The following is a 16,812-nucleotide window of genomic DNA, read 5'->3' on the forward strand; positions in this document are numbered from 1 at the left end:
ACTATTCACAGGCAAGTTGACTTTGTAGAAATGCATTAGCCAAGACTCTTCCAGTTATAGTTTCCACTTCATGCTAGTAGTTTCCATGCTAGCTAAAGGAAAAAGAAGACCTAATGACTCATCTAGGGGTTCAAATAAGGCAATCAATCTTAAGCCTCTAGGCTCTCCTCTCCTCTTGTATTAATTCTCGGGTGATACTTTTAAGATCTCATCCACATCCTTTCAAAATTTATCTTAAGTCACAGAAGAACAACACAAGCAAATAAACAAACAATTCCAATGACTCTGCTAGAACCAATCACTTATACAGGAGGTGGAATGCTTTGATAGATGTGTAGGTTCCAAGGAAAGGCAGCTTCATTAGTAGGATATAAAGTGGAGTAGGTAGGTACAGTTCTCCAGGAGAAGAGTGACCCTGTTACTAGAAGTAGAAATATTGGTCAGGATAGAGAAAATAAATTTTCAATACAGTAGGCAATACAGATGAAGGCAGATAAGAGAGTCATATATTTTGTCATTTAATCATTTATCTCTCTATCCCTAAGGAAGCTTTATCTTGACATTTGTTTTCCCCTCTCATGAGTCAAATAGGGTACTTAATTATTTACTCACTCATTTATTTAGTGCCAATTGTTTATTGCTTTCCTGCAGTTGCAAACTTGGAAACAACTAAGATGCCATGTATACTCTCTCAGCACTGAAGGTCTAAGACTGTTCATAAGTGATAAAGGTATATCACCTGCCCTCCTGAAATATATGACTTAGTTTCAGTGCTGTCTATGTTATCAGACATATGTAGAGTTATTTATAACACCACATAACATAGCCTTATGAAGATATGCCATGAGTGCACAGAATAGGGAGTGGGTGAGTATGCCTATGGGGTTCTGGGACTTGAAGGATGACTGAGGTCTCTCTAATTGGAGAGAGCTATGAAGGGTGTTCTTTCCATTAAAAAAGTAGCTTGGACAATACAGTGAAGACAGGAATATGTAGTCAAAATGATCCTTACCTATTCTGTAAGTAGGAAACTCATTGAAGGGCTACTTTTAGAGGCTAATTTAGTGCAAATATGGGTGTTTAGGCTGTGCTGGACAATATTTCATTTGTGATTTATATACAAGTTTGTCTCTTTGCTTGGGTTATGAATACTTCCTGGGCAGAGACCAAATATTATTCTTCCTTGTTTTTCTAAGTGTGCCCAGCCCTTTCCAGGAGCTACTTTTATTAACATCATTGTCCATGTTCCTAAAGAGCAAATCTTTTCTTGCAACACAAAGAGTACAGCTAGTAACACACATCCATATTTTTCATTCTCTTTTCAAGCTGCCATCATCGATAGGTAATGATGAAAAACACAATCTCTGTCCTTAAATTTTTTTTCTGAGTTACATAATAAAATTATTTTGTGATACTTTGATGAATATTGGAGCATCTCTGTCCATACAGTGGATATAGTGTCCTGAAAAAGAAGTCTTTACTGCATGCAATGGCATTGTGTACATAAACATCTCATTCCAAATAGACAGCTAATAGCTGCTATTGCTACAAATACCTAGAAGTCATTGAAATTACAAGTGGTATTTAAACAGAGGTTAGATATCACCCAGAATGAGAGTATACATAAAGCAAAGCAGAATATTCAACATTTAGAAGCCAAGTAGTGGTGGAGGAATTGGCAGAGTCAGGAGGAACCTCTAGGGAGGCAGGAGAAAAACAAACCCTCACACAAAGGAAAGTGAGGCTTTGAATAAAGAAGGCTTATTCAACTGGGTAAATGCTACTGAGAGACTGAGTTAGGTGAAGACAGAGAAGTGGCTATTGGATTTGACAATGCAAATATGACCTTAACTGGAACAGTATAGAACCTAAACCCAACTGGAATGTGTTGTAACAGAGAAAGGAAGTAGTGAGGACAGTGACTGTAGATCACATTTTCAGGAAGATATTGTGCAAAGGGGAAAAGATATGTGACAGTGTCTGAAGAGAAATATCAGGAGAGAGATTTATTTTTATACATTTATGTATTTTTTCTTTAAAATATTTTTAAAATTACAGTTTACATTCAGTATTATTTTGTAATAGTTTCAGGTGTACAGCATAGTGGTTAGGCGATCATATACTTTATAAGGCATTCTCCCCAATATTTCAAGTACCCAACAAGTACCATACACAGAACAATATTATTGACTGTATTCCCAAGCTGTACTTTACATCTCCATGACTATTTTGCGACGACCAATTTGAACTTCTTAATCTCTTCACACACACACACACATATATAGTTAAATTTTTGTTTACAATTTAAGATGCAAACAATTATTAGAGTATGATCTTGTTTCCTAAAGAAATGATGTAGTAAAAAGGAGTGGATTAAAGATTTTGACAGTTAACAATTCATTGCTGTCAGCTCCAAATTTACCCTTCAATAATTCTCTGCAGTAAGGAACAAAATTCTTTTAACCATCTCTCCTGTACAGTGAGCAGTTGTTAAGCTCTCTCAGTAGAAGGCATTGGAGGGACATTACAGGAGGAAGGAGCTATCCTGCTATTTCTGGCGGCTCAGTAATGGGTCAGTGGTGTGGGTAAGTGGACCTCTAATGGAGCTCTTCCCCGGTCTTGATCTCAGAAACAGGCAATCCCTCAGAGACCTTGCCCCTTGTACTGGGCCAACAGCAATAACCTTCCCTGGTCTTTACTACACAGAAGAGGATTCCCCAAGGCTTCCTGCCTGTGAAGGCCTCCTGCTGGCATGGGCACTGATTCCCAGTGCGGGTCCCTGCTGTGTGCTGCTCATGCAGCCACTCAGGATGCCCCTGTCTCTACCCGCAGTACAGAGGGTTGCTGCAGACCAGCTATGTGCTGGGCAAACCTGCCGCCTTCTCTGGTATCCAGTGGTTTGAAGAACACCTTCCCCAACTGGGTCTGATCCCCAGCCTTGAGGAAGGCACCTTCCAAGCTGTTCCTTCCTTGATAACCTCTCCTCACCCTAAGGGTACCATATGGAGTTTCCTTATATTTTTCAGTCACTCGTGTATCAGAGTTTAATAATTTCACTTCAGACTTCCTGTGTTTAGTCCACTGTGTGTTTTCTACCTCCTAATTGGATCCAGACTAACACATGACAAGAAAGATTGTAACTTCAGGAATTCAGCACTAACTGGTTCGTAGACTATACCACATTTCAAACACTCTCCTTGGAAAGATCCTCACATATCTAATTAAAAAAAAATCCTTATGTTCTCAGTAGTTTGGATTGTGGTGCGATAGAGTAGGCGGTGGGATCTTGCTGGGTGTCGGACTGGTCCTTTTCCTGCCTTGCTCCTTTGATCTTCAGTAGAATTGGAAATGCCCAGCAGTAAGGCTGGGAAAGACAGTGGAAAGGCCAAGGCAAACGCGGTTTCCCACTTGCAGAGCACGGCCTTGCAGTTTCCAGTGGGCCCTGTTCCTAGACACGTGAAATCTAGGACAACCAGTCTTGGACATGTGGGCGGTACTGCTGCGGGGCACAGCACAGCCCCTGCAGATTACCTCACCTCAGAGGTGTGTATTTGCATCTGCAGGAAAAGCATATTACCCCTCGTTATTTGCAACTTGCTGTTCGTGGAGATGAAGAATTGGACTCTCATGGAGGCTACAGATGCTCCTGGTGGTGTCATTTCACACATCCACAAATCTCTGGGAAGAACAGAAAACAGATGACTATCTGAAGGATTCTGGGATTTCTCACTGTCTCAGGACTGTAAATACTCTAACAACTGTCCAGTGGTGGTGGTTACAGTTTACTATATCTGTGAAAAACACAACTTAGCCTTTTTGCAATTCTATTTCAGCAAGTTGGAAGTTTAATTAGTTTTCCAACCAAACAAATTTCTGCATTTGAGTCTTAACCATATTTAAGTGTGGCTTCAAAGAAGCTATTCCTTCTGAAGTAGTGGGTTTTGATTGAGTTGACTATTTTTAAAAACTGTTTGAAAAAAGAAAAATAATAAAATAAAAATAAATAAAAACTGGATTTTATTTTATTTTTTAAATTTTTTTATTTTTATTTATTTATTTATTTTAACATTTCATTTTAATTTATTTTTTTAAATACATTTGTCTCTGCCTACCCCCCACCACTTTCCCTGGCTCCCTCCCTCCTGCCCTCCCTCAGCTCTTCCCCTTTGGTTTTGTCCATGAGTCCTTGCTATATGTTCCTTGACTTTCCCCTTCCCTTTCTTTTCCCTGCCTCCCCCATCGTTCCCTCTTGTCTCTGTTGATTTCTTTTCCTTTTGTGTGCTGGTTTTCATTTCTTTGCATCTTCGTATTGTTGGTTAGGTTCTGCTTATAGGTGAGATCACATGGTATTTGTCATTTGCCCCCTGGCTTATTTCGCTTAGCATAATGCTCTCCAGTTCCATGCATGCTGTCGCAAAGTTTAGTAGTTCTTTTTTTCTTTCTGCTGCGTAGTATTCCATTGTGTATATGTACCATCACTTTTTGATCCAATCATCACTGATGGGCATTTAGGTTGCTTCCAGCACTTGGCTATTGTGAATTGTGCTGCTATGAACATTGGTGTGCATAGGTTCTTTTGAATTGGCGTTTTGGGATTCTTAGGCTATAGTCCCAGCAGGGGAATCACTGGATCAAAAGGCAGTTCCACTTTCAGCTTTCTGAGGAAATTCCACACTGCTTTCCATAGTGGCTGCACCAGTCTGCATTCCCACCAACAGTGTACTAGGGTTCCCTTTTCTCCAAGCCTCATCAGCACCTGTTGTTTGTGGATCTGTTTGTGATGGCCATTCTGACCGGTGTGAGGTGGTACCTCATGGTGGTTTTGATCTGCATTTCCCTGATGGCTAGTGATGCTGAGCATCCTTTCAAATGCCTCTGGGCCCTCTGTATCTCCTCCTTGGAAAAGCGTCTGCTCAGGTCCTTTGCCCATTTTTTGATTGGATCGTTTGTCTTCTTGGAGTGGAGTCGAGTGAGTTCTTTATATATCGTGGAGATCAAACCTCTTTCTGATGTATCATTAGCAAATATATTTTCCCATACGGTTGGCTCCCTTTTCATTTTGCTGATGTTTTCTTTGGCCGTGCAGAAGCTTCTTATTTTGATGAGGTCCCACTTGTTTATTCTTTCCTTTATGTCCCTTGGCTTAGGAGACATATCAGTGAAAAAATTGCTGCGTGGGATATCTGGGAGTTTCCTGCCAATGTTCTCCTCTAGGACTTTTATGGTGTTGTGACTTTCATTTGAGTCTTTTATCCCTCTTGAGTTTATTTTTGTGTATGGTGTCAGCTGATGATCCAATTTCAATTTTTGCATGTAGCCGTCCAGCTCTCCCAACACCATGTGTTGAAGAGGCTATTATGGCTCCATTTTATGCTTCTGCCCCCTTTGTCAAATATTAGATGTCCATAGAGACCTGGGCTTATTTCTGGGCTTTGTATTCTGTTCCACTGGTCTATGGGTCTGTTCTTGTGCCAGTACCAGACTGTTTTGAGTATGGTGGCTTTGTAATATAGTTTATGTCCGGTACTGTGATCCCTCCTATTTGTTTTTCTTTCTCAAAATTGCTGCAACTATTCAGGGTCATTTATAGTTCCATATACATTTTTTGAAATGTCTGTTCTATTTCTGTGAAATATGTCATTGGTATCTTAATAGAGATTGCATTGAATCTATAAATTGCTTTGGGTAGTGTGGGCATTTCAATGATAATAATTCTTCCAATCCATGAGCACGGTATATGCTTCCATTTATTTGTGTCTTCCTTAATTTCTTTTCAATGTTGTACAGTTTTCTGCATACAGGTGTTTTTCCTCTTTGGTTAAATTTATTCCTAGATACTTTTTTTTTCTTCTTGCTATATCGAATGATATTTTTTTTCTGATTTCTTCTTCTTCTATTTCATTGCTGGTGTACAGAAATGCCTTTGATTTTTGAATGTTGACTTTGTATCCTGCTGTTTTGCCAAATTCACTTATTAGTTTGAGTAGGTTTTTGGTGGAGTCTACAGGGTTCTCTATGGACACTATCATGTCATCTGCAAACAATGATAGCTTTACTTCCTCCTTTCCTATCTGGATGCCTTTTATCTCTTTCTCTTGTATGACCACTGTGGCTAGGACTTCCAATACGATGTTGAAACAAGCGGTGAAAGCGGACATCCTTGTTGTGTTCCCGATATTAGTGGGAAAGCTTTCAGTTTTTGCCCATTGAGTATGATATTGGCTGTAGGTTTTTCATATATGGCCTTTATTACGTTGAGGAATGCCCCCTTTATTCCCATTTTGCTGAGTGTTTTGATCATAAATGGGTGCTGTACCTTATCGAATGCATTTTCTGCATCTATTGAGATGATCATGTGGTTTTGTCTTGTCTTTTATTTATGTGATGTATCACGTTTACTGATTTGCGTATATTGAACCATCCCTGCTTCCCTGGGATGAATCCCAATTGATCGTGGTGGATAATCTTTTTAATGTATTGTTGGATGCGGTTTGCCAATATTTTGTTGAGGATTTTAGCATCTATGTTCATCAGCGAAATTGGCCTGTAGTTTTCTTTCTTTGTAGGGTCTTTACCTGGTTTTGAGATCAGGGTGATGCTGGCCCCATAAAAAGAGTCTGGGAGTCTTCCCTCCTCTTGGATTTTTTGGAATAGTCTGAGAAGGACAGGGGTCAGCTCTTCCTTAAGTTTTTGTAAAATTCTCCTGTGAAACCATCTGGCCCTGGGCTTTTGTGTGCTGGGAGTTTCTTGATTACTGCTTCAATTTCCCCAGCTGTTATCGGTCTGTTCAAGCTTTCTGTTTCTTCCTCCTTCAGTGTTGGAAGATTATACTTTTCTAAAAATTTGTCCATTTCATCAAGATTTTCAAATTTCTTGGCATATAATTGTTCATAGTAGTTTCTGACAATTCTTTGTATTTCGGGGGTATCAGTTGTTATTTCCCCCGTTTCATTTCTGATATTATTAATTTGGGTCCTGTCCCTTTTTTTCTTGATGAGTCTGCTTAAAGGCTTGTTAATTTTATTTGCCTTTTCAAAGAACCCGCTCTGCATTGGTTGATCCGTTGAATTGTTCTTTTTGTCTCTATGTCATTCAGTTCTGCTCTGATCTTGACTATTTCTTTCCTTGTACTTGCTCCGGGATTTATTTATTGTTGTTTCCCCAGCTCTTAAAGTTGTAGTGTTAGGTCTTTTATTTGAAATGTTTCTATCTTTTTTAGGTAACCTGTATTGCTATGAACTTCCCTCTCAGGACTGCCTTTGTTGTGTCCCATAGGTTTTGGACTGTTGTCTGTTCATTTTCATTTTTTTTCCAGAAATTTTTTGATTTCTTCTCTTATCTCCTTATTGACCCATTCATTGTTTAATAGTCTACTGTTCATTCTCCATGTGTTTGCAAGTTTCTGAAGTTTCTCTTTGAGGTTGATTTCCATTTTGAAGCCCTTGTGGTCTGAGAAAAAGTTTGGTATTATTTCAATTTTCCTGAATTTGCTGAGGTTTGCTTTGTGTCATATCATGTGGTCTATCTTTGAAAAACCTCCATGAGCTTTTTAAAAGAATGTGTATTTTGCTTCTTTGGGATGTAAGGTTCTATATATGTCAGTTAAGTCTCTTTGATTCAGTGTGTGTCATTCAGCACCACAATATGTTTATTAATGTTTTGTTTAGAAGATCTGTCCATTTTTTAAAAAATTTATTTACTTTTTAAATACATTTGTTTCTGCCTCCTCCCCACCTCTTTCCCTTGCCCCTTCCCTCCTTCCCTCCCTCAGCTCTTCCCCTTTGGTTTTGTCCATGAGTCCTTGCTAGATGTTCCTTGACTTTCCCCTTCCCTTCCCTTTCCCTGCCCCCGCCTTCCCTCTTGTCTCTGTTGATTTCTTTTCTTTTAAGTGTTGCTGGTCATATTTTCCTTGCATCTTTGCATTGTTTGTTAGGTTCTGCTTATAGGTGAGATCACATGGTATTTGTCTTTCGCCCCCTGGCTTATTTCGCTTAGCATGATGCTCTCCAGTTCCATCCATGCTGTCGCGAAGTTTAGTAGTTCTTTTTTTCTTTCTGCTGCGTAGTATTCCATTGTGTATATGTACCATCACTTTTTGATCCAATCATCACTGATGGGCATTTAGGTTGCTTCCAGCACTTGGCTATTGTGAATTGTGCTGATATGAACATTGGTGTGCATAGGTTCTTTTGAATTGGCGTTTTGGGATTCTTAGGCTATAGTCCCAGCAGGGGAATCACTGGATCAAAAGGCAGTTTCACTTTCAGCTTTCTGAGGAAATTCCACACTGCTTTCCATAGTGGCTGCACCAGTCTGCATTCCCACCAACAGTGTACTAGGGTTCCCTTTTCTCCAAGCCTCATCAGCACCTGTTGTTTGTGGATCTGTTTATGATGGTCATTCTGACTGGTGTGAGGTGGTACCTCATGGTGGTTTTGATCTGCATTTCCCTGATGGCTAGTGATGCTGAGCATCCTTTCAAATGCCTCTGGGCCCTCTGTATCTCCTCTTTGGAAAAGGGTCTGCCCAGGCCCTACCCATTTTTTGATTGGATCGTTTGTCTTCTTGGGGTGGAGTCGAGTGAGTTCTTTATATATCGTGGAGATCAAACCTCTATCTGATGTATCATTAGCAAATATATTTTCCCATACGGTTGGCTCCCTTTTCATTTTGCTGATGTTTTCTTTGGCCGTGCAGAAGCTTCTTATTTTGATGAGGTCCCACTTGTTTATTCTTTCCTTTATGTCCCTTGGTTTAGGAGACATATCAGTGAAAGAATTGCTGCGTGGGATATCTGGGAGTTTCCTGCCAATGTTCTCATGTAGGACTTTGATGGTGTTGTGACTTTCATTTGAGTCCTTTATCCCTCTTGAGTTTATTTTTGTGTATGGTGTCAGCTGATGATCCAATTTCAATTTTTTGATGTAGCCATCCAGTTCTACCAACACCATTTGTTGAAGAGGCTGTTATTGCTCCATTTTATGCTTCTGCCCCCTTTGTCAAATATTAGATGTCCATAGAGACCTGGGCTTATTTCTGGGCTTTGTATTCTGTTCCACTGGTCTATGGGTCTGTTCTTGTGCCAATAGCAGATTGTTTTGAGTATGGTGGCATTGTAGTAGAGTTGGATGTCCGGTATTGTGATCCCTCCTACTTTGTGTTTCTTTCTCAAAATTGCTGCGGCTATCCGCGGTCGTTTATGGTTCCATATAAATTTTTGAAATGTCTGTTCTATTTCTGTGAAATACGTCATTGGTATCTTAATAGGGATTGTATTGAATCTATAAATTGCTTTGGGTAGTATGGACATTTTGTGGATATTAATTCTTCCAATCCATGAGCATGGTGTATGCTTCCAATTATTTGTGTCTTCCTTAATTTCATTTTTCAATGTTGTATAGTTTTCTGCATACAGGTCTTCTGTGTCTTTTGTTAAATTTATCCCTAGGTACTTTATCTCTTTTCGTGCTATATCGAATGGTACATTTTTTCTGATTTCTTCTTCTTCTATTGAATTGCTGGTGTACAAAAATGCCTTTGATTTCTGAATGTTGACTTTGTATCCTGCTGTTTTGCCAAATTCACTTATTATTTTGAGGAGTTTTTTGGTAGAGTCTACAGGGTTCTCTATGTACACTATCATGTCATCTGCAAACAATGATAGTTTTACTTCCTCCTTTCCTATTTGGATGCCTTTTGTTTCTTTTTCTTGTCTGACCGCTGTGGCTAGGACTTCCAATACGATGTTGAAAAGAAGCGGTGAGAGCGGACATCCTTGTCGTGTTCCCGATCTTAGTGGGAAAGCTTTCAGTTTTTTCCCGTTGCGTATGATATTAGCTGTAGGTTTTTCATATATGGCCTTTATTACATTGAGGAATGCCCCCTTTATTCCCATTTTGCTGAGTATTTTGATCATAAAAGGGTGCTGTACCTTGTCAAATGCTTTTTCTGCATCTATGGAGATGATCATGTGGTTTTTGTTTTTTATTTATGTGCTGTATCACGTTTACTGATTTGCATATATTGAACCATCCCTGCATCCCTGGGATGAATCCCACTTGATCGTGGTGGATAATCTTTTGAATGTATTGTTGGATGCGGTTTGCCAATATTTTGTTGAGGATTTTAGCATCTATGTTAATTAGCGAAATTGGCCTGTAGTTTTCTTTCTTTGTAGTGTCTTTATCTCTTTTTGGGATCAGGGTGATGCTGGCCTCTGTGTATTTTTGACAGTGGGGTGTTGAAATCCCCTACTATCAGTGTGTTGCTGTATATATCTTTTTTGAAATCATCCAATAATTTCCATATAAACTTGAGGGCTCCTATATTGGGAACATATAAATTTACAATGTTTATGTCTTCTTGATGGATTCGTCCTTTGAGTATTATAAAGTGCCCCTCTGGTTCTCTTTTTATGGCCTTTATTTTGAAATCTACTTTGTCTGATACAAGTATGGCAACCCTGGCTTTTTTCTCTTGCTCATTTGCTTGGAATTTTTTTTTCCATCCTTTTACCTTCAATCTGTGTAGGTCTCTTGCTCTGAGGTGGGTCTCTTGTAGGCAGCATATGTGTGGGTCATGTTTTCTTATCCATTCAGCTACCCTGTGTCTTTTGATTGGGGTATATAGTCCATTCACACTGAGAGATATTACTGATAGAAACTTACCTATCTTTTCTCTTTGTACCTGTGTTTTTCTCTTTCTCACTCTTTTCCTTCATCTGCTTAAACCAGTCCCCTTAGCAGATCTTGGAGTGCTGGTTTGGTAGAGATGTATTCTTTTAGCCTTCTCTTTTCTGGGAAACTCCGTATTTCCCCTTGTATTTTAATTGAGAGCCTTGCTGGGTAGAGCAGCCTTGGCTGTAGGCCCTTGCTTTTCATGACTTGGAATATTTGTTGCCATTCCCTTTTGGCTTGTAGTGTTTCTGTTGAGAAGTCAGCTCCTAGCCGTATCGGGGCCCCCTTGCATGTTACTTTCTCCTTCTCCCTTGCTGCCTTGAGGATTCTCTCTTTGTCTTTGATAGTTGCCATTTTAATGATGATGTGTCTTGGAGTGGACCTCCTTGAGTCCCTCTTGAGTGGGGTCTTCTGTGCCTCCTGGATCCATGAGACCCTTTTTCTCCTCAAATTTGGGAAATTTTCCATCATTACTTTTTTGAGGAGGTTCTCTATCCCTTGCTCCTCTTCTTCTCCTTCTGTATCCTTATTATATGGATATTATTGCGTTTCAGGTTGTCCTGCATTTCCCTAAATGCCTCCTCATTCTTTTTGAGTCTTTTTTCCATTTCTTGTTCTTTCTGGGAGCGTTTTTCTACGTTATCCTTCATCTCTCTGATTCGATCCTCAGCTTCATCCAGCCTGCTTTTGATTCCTTCTACTGTTTTCTTCATTCAGAAATGGTAATCTTCATATCCTCTTGTGTCTTCTTGATAGTCTATGTCCTTTTCCAGGTTGATGTAGTTTGTTGTAAGATCCTTATAGTTTCTCTGTAGTTTCTCATAGTTATCTTTGAGCTGCCTGAGCTCATTGAGCTTTCTTAGAACCATTGTTTGAATTCATTATCTGGTAGTTTTCTTGCCTCTATTTCATTTAGCTCTCTCTGTTGGGAGTCCCCTTTTCCCCTCATTTGGGGGAAACTTCTTTTTCTTCCCATTTTTGTGAGTCTGTTAAGTAATTTACTTATTTATTTAGTTATTTTTGCTTCTGCTTCAATTGGACTGTGTAGATTTCCTGACTTTGTGGATTAAACTTCTATGGTAGTATGTGAGTCTTTTTATTTATTTATTTATTTATTTATTTATTTATTTATTTATTTATTTTTCCCTTTACTTTTCTTTCTGGGCCTGCCTCTGATGATGTCAGTTTTTGAGCCTATATGACCTTGGGTTGATTGTTTGAGCCTTCCAGGAGTCTACTGTCTGCGTCTGATTCCTGCTTGGGGCAGCTGTGTGACCCCTTTGGTCAGGGCTGGACTATTTTTTGGGATCGCTTTGCACTCTCACGCCAGCTCCTTGAGCGTGTCCGGGCGCAGCAGCATCCCCCACCTCCCTGGGCTCACACATGCTTGCCCCAGACCAGGGGGCTTATTCGTGACCTTGGGTACTTGTCTGGCCACCCTGGCTGGCGAGCTTCCCGGCAGGGTCAGTTTAGGGTCTTCTATTGTGTGTTTTCCCCACTTTTGGCTCTTTGGGTGCGTTGCTTGCCCTTGCCAAATGGAAACTACGGAAATGGGAGGAAGTCAGCTACAGGACTCTCTGGTTAATCAGGTCTGCTGTCTCTCCTCCAGGGACTCTGGGCAGCTCTGTGACCACTTCGGCCCAGGATTTTGGCGTACTAATTTTGTGAGCCGCTCCGCAATTGTGCGCCGGTTGGGTCAATTTACGCCTGCCCTTGCCACTCTGTGCACTCCCTCGCAGGCCATATCGGTGCCAATCTGTGGGAGGCCTTGCCGGCTGGTGCAAGTGTTTGCCAACCCTCGCCGGTTACTCAGCGCAAGTGTGCACACCTGCACTGGGTGGCTTTGGGGTGTCTATGTGTGCTTTTAGGCTTTTGGCTCTTTGGGTGTGTGGGCTCTTCCCACACAATGGAGACTACAGCAAGGGGAAGGAGTCAGGACTCCCCGGTTCCTCCTCCTGTTCTTTCCCCAACGCCTCCATTTCCAGTCTCTCCTCAGGGGTCTCTGGGCAGTTCTGTGATCCCTTCGGCCAAAATTCCACCACCTGTGTGGACTGCGTTTCAATTGCGGGCAGTCTGGTTCGTGCGCCCCCTCTTCTGCCTCTTTGGGGGCGCGCCTTTCCAGCCCACAATGGAGACTACGGGATGGGGAGGGAGTCGGGGCTTCCTGGTTCCTCCTCCCGTTCTTTCCCCAAAGCCTTTGTCTCCAGTCTCTCCTCAAGGCTCTCCCAGCCAGTCTGCAGTCAGCCCCCCAGCTCACATGCACAAGCTGTGTGCAGAGCGCACAAAAGGCAGGTTAATTGATTCCCTTATGCCTGAGCGGGATGGTAGCTGCAGGGTGGGAAGTGCTTCATCACCGGGGCTCCACCACCTCTACCCAGAGATCAAGGAGGGTGGCTGCCACTGTAATTTTTGTGTTGGCCCTTTAAATGTCTCTTTGCATCCCCAGCCACCTGTGTATGGCAGAGAGTGCCCCTAAGCTTTTCGGGGTTGCGTTTTGTCTTTATTTTCTTGGTTTCAGCTGCTGTAGTCTAGGGGTCCCTGTTTATGATTCAGACCCTGTTCTTCTCAGGGGGAACCAACTGGCCATTTCGATGTCCCTCTGGTGCTAGTGCCCGTGGGCACCCAGCCCACCCTCTCGAGCCTCCACCGCACTTCTCACCTGTTGGGATGTGTGAGAGTCAAATCCACTGTCCGTGGCTCCAAGGCTCCTCTCCCACTATCGTTCCATTGTTTTTCAGGTGATTACTCCACTATTTAGTTGCAATTCCAGTTTGGTCTTGGGAGGAGGTCAGCGTGACTACCATTCACTCCTCTGTCATCTTAATCTCTACTCTGTACCATAGTTTTTTGATCCAATCATCTACTGATGGGCATTTAGGTTGCTTCCAACACTTGGCTATTGTAAATTGCGCTGCTATGAACATTGGGGTGCATAGGTTCTTTTGAATTGGCGTTTTGGGATTCTTAGGCTATAGTCCCAGCAGGGGAATCACTGGATCAAAAGGCAGTTCCATTTTCAGCTTTCTGAGGAAATTCTACACTGCTTTCCACAATGGCTGCACCAGTGTGCATTCCCACCAACAGTGTACTAGTGTTCCCTTTTCTCCACAACCTCGCCAGCACCTGTTAAAAACTGTTTGGATTCTAATTGTGATGCAGGGGTTATAGTAACAAACAGTTGGTTTTGTGCAGACATTATTTCTACTTCTGTGGATAAGCTCAATAAAGGTAATATCCCTCAACACTACTGTCACCCCTAAAGTCTTCATCTTCTCTGTTTCTTCTTGTATTGTATATTCATTAACATCCTTGTCTCTTGATAATGGTTCCCTTGGAATATTTATTTCTTTGTTTCTCTTAGTAGTATTTATCCACCTTGTCTAAGAATCCATTCTATCCAATTGCCTTCCCATTGTTATTAGGATGAAATTCAAACCCCTTGCCATAGGCTACAATGCCATAGTAATTTCCTCTCTAAATTTGCCTGCCTTTCTCTCTAAATTCTCCCTCCATATTTACCTCATTGAGAATACCCCAGGCATAATGGCTCCCTGTTCTTTAAGTAAACCAAGCTCTATCATGTCTCTGGGGTTTGCACTTGTCATTTTTTTCTCTAGGATCTCTGTCTGCATCACTCAAAATGTCTTCTCCTCAAAGATGCTGTCTCTCACTGCTCTAACCAGTTACCTCTACTGCTACCATGCAGTAACTCTCCAGCATACTACCCTATTATATACTGTGTCCATACTACCTTAGCAGTATGCAATTACTTTTTATTTTATTTATTTATTTTTTTCTTTATTACAATGGAAATCTTTGGTGGTAGAGAATTCTGTGTGTTTTTGGCCAATACAACCCTAAACATGAAAACAGTTACTGGCACATGATTTTGACCATTTGAGTGGTTACTTGGGCACTGAATTATGAACTGTGGTTCATAAGTAAATAAGTAGAAAATTTAATATCCCTTGCCCAGAGGAAACTAGAGAAATAGATTTAAGATCCTTAAAATTGTTTTCTTTCCTAGAGAGAGCAAGAGTGTGTCAGAGGCCCAGTGGTATCTGGAACATGGTGTAGAGAGAAAAACTAAAGAGAAATAGGATACCAAATTGCTTTATCATAATTACATTGCCCTGTTCAACTGTAATCTTCTATCAATCATTCTTTTATTGGCAAGTTTTGGGAAAGCCTACTTTTACAATTTTATTTATTTATTTATTTATTTATATTTTTAAATACTTTATTGATTATGCTATTCCAGCTGTCCCAGTTTTTCCTCCCTTTCTCTCCTCCACCCAGCACACCCATTCCCTTAGGCAATTTCCCACCATTGTTCATATCCATGGGTCAAGCATGTAAGTTCCTCAGCTACTTCATTTCCTATACTGTACTTTATATCCCCATGGCTATTCTGTAACTACCTATTTGTACTTCTTAATACCCTCACCTCTTCACCCATGCTCCCATCTGGCAACCATCAAAACGCTCTCTGTATCCATTATCCTGTCTCTATTCTTCTTTGCTTAATTTGTTTTTTAGATTCAATTATTGACAAGTATGTATTTATTGCCATTTTATTGTTCATAATTTTGATCTTCTTTTTCTTAAATAAGTCCCTTTTCACATTTCATAAAATAATGGTTTGGTGATGATGAACTCTTTCTTGTCTGGGAAGCTCTTTATCTGCCTTTTGATTATAAATGATAGTTTGCTGGGTAGAGCAATCTTGGCTGTAGGTCCCTGCTTTTCATGACTTGGAATATTTCTTGCAAGTCCCTTCTAGCGTGTGACATTTCTTTTGAGAAATCAGTTGACAGAGAAATCAGCTGACAGTCTTAAGGGACTCCCCTGTAGTTAACTAACTGCTTTTCTCCTGTTGCTTTTAAGATTCTCTCTTTATCTTTAACACTTGGCATTTTAATTATGATGTGTCTTGGAGGGGGCCTCTTTGTATCCATCTTGTTTGAGACTCTCTGTGCTTCCTGGACTTGTATGTCTATTTCCTTCACCAAATTAGGGAAGTCTCCTTTAATTATTTTTTCAAATAGAGTTCCAATTTCTTGCTTTTTCTCTTTTCCTTTTGGCATCTCTATAATGCAAATGTTGGAATGCTTGAAGTTGTCCATGAGGCTGCTTATACTATCCTTGTTTTTTTGTATTCTTTTTTCTTCTTGTTGTTCTGATTGGTTGTTTCTTGCTTCCTTATGTTCCAAATCATTGATTTGATTCTTGGATTTATTCTCTCTACTGTTGTTTTCCTGTAAATTGTCCTCTATTTCAATTATTGTATCTTTCATTTCTGACTGGATCTTTTTTATGCTTTTGAGGCCCTCACTAAGTTCCTTGAGCATCCATATAACCAGTGTTTTGAAATCTACATCTGACAGATTACTAATCTCTATTTTGTTTAGATATTTTTCTGTAGTTTTGATGTGTTCTTTGACTTGGGCCATGTTTCTTTGTCTCCTCATTTTGGCAGCATTCCTGTGTCTGTTTCTAAGTATTAAGCAGAGTTGCTATGCTCCCCATCTTGGTAGGATGGTCTAATGTAGTAGGTGTCCAAAAGGTCCAGTGGCTCAGGCTCCCCTATCATCCAAGTGGGATACTTGAGGTGTGCCCTTCATGTGGGCAGAGTACACCCTCTTATTGTAGTTGAGTGTTGGTTGCTATTGGCAGGTCAATAGGAGAGACTTATCCAAGGCAGTTAGTTGCAAGGATTGGCTGTGATCACTGACCACCAACCTCCACGAGTACCCTCTGTGGAAAATCAGCTGTGTTACTCCAACATCATCTGTAGCTGTCCACTGGGTGCACAGGCCCTGGGGTTTCCTCAGTGGTGCAGACCAAGGTCAGCTCCCATGTGTGTTTTGCCCAGGACCTCCCTGATGAACTAGAGCAATCTGAGATGGCTGCTACTTGTGCTGGGCTTGGAGATTCCCAGGCAAAGCCAAACTGTGAATCTAGGCTGGCTGTTGCTAGTGTTGGGCCTGGGACCACTTAACAATAAGTATGGGAGCTGGGCACTTTCTGAGGCCAGCTGTTGCTTGTTTGAAAGGATTTAGGAAGTTGTGAACCTTGAGCCAATACCAGCCATTCATATGGAAAAGCTACTGTTAACAGCTGTAAGCTGGGTGGG

The 16,812-nt window shown here is 40.9% G+C and overlaps 1 pseudogene; it reads left to right on the forward strand.

The window, feature by feature from the left end:
• The first annotated feature begins 3,348 nt into the window (after positions 1-3,348).
• On the forward strand, positions 3,349-3,702 carry LOC129086143 (histone H2A.V-like; annotated as a pseudogene).
• The last annotated feature ends 13,110 nt before the right edge of the window (positions 3,703-16,812 follow it).

This window comes from Pteronotus mesoamericanus, unplaced genomic scaffold (assembly GCF_021234165.1).
Source record: "Pteronotus mesoamericanus isolate MK-2021 breed Mesoamerican mustached bat unplaced genomic scaffold, CSHL_Meso_final scaffold_36, whole genome shotgun sequence".
NCBI lineage: Eukaryota > Metazoa > Chordata > Mammalia > Chiroptera > Mormoopidae > Pteronotus > Pteronotus mesoamericanus.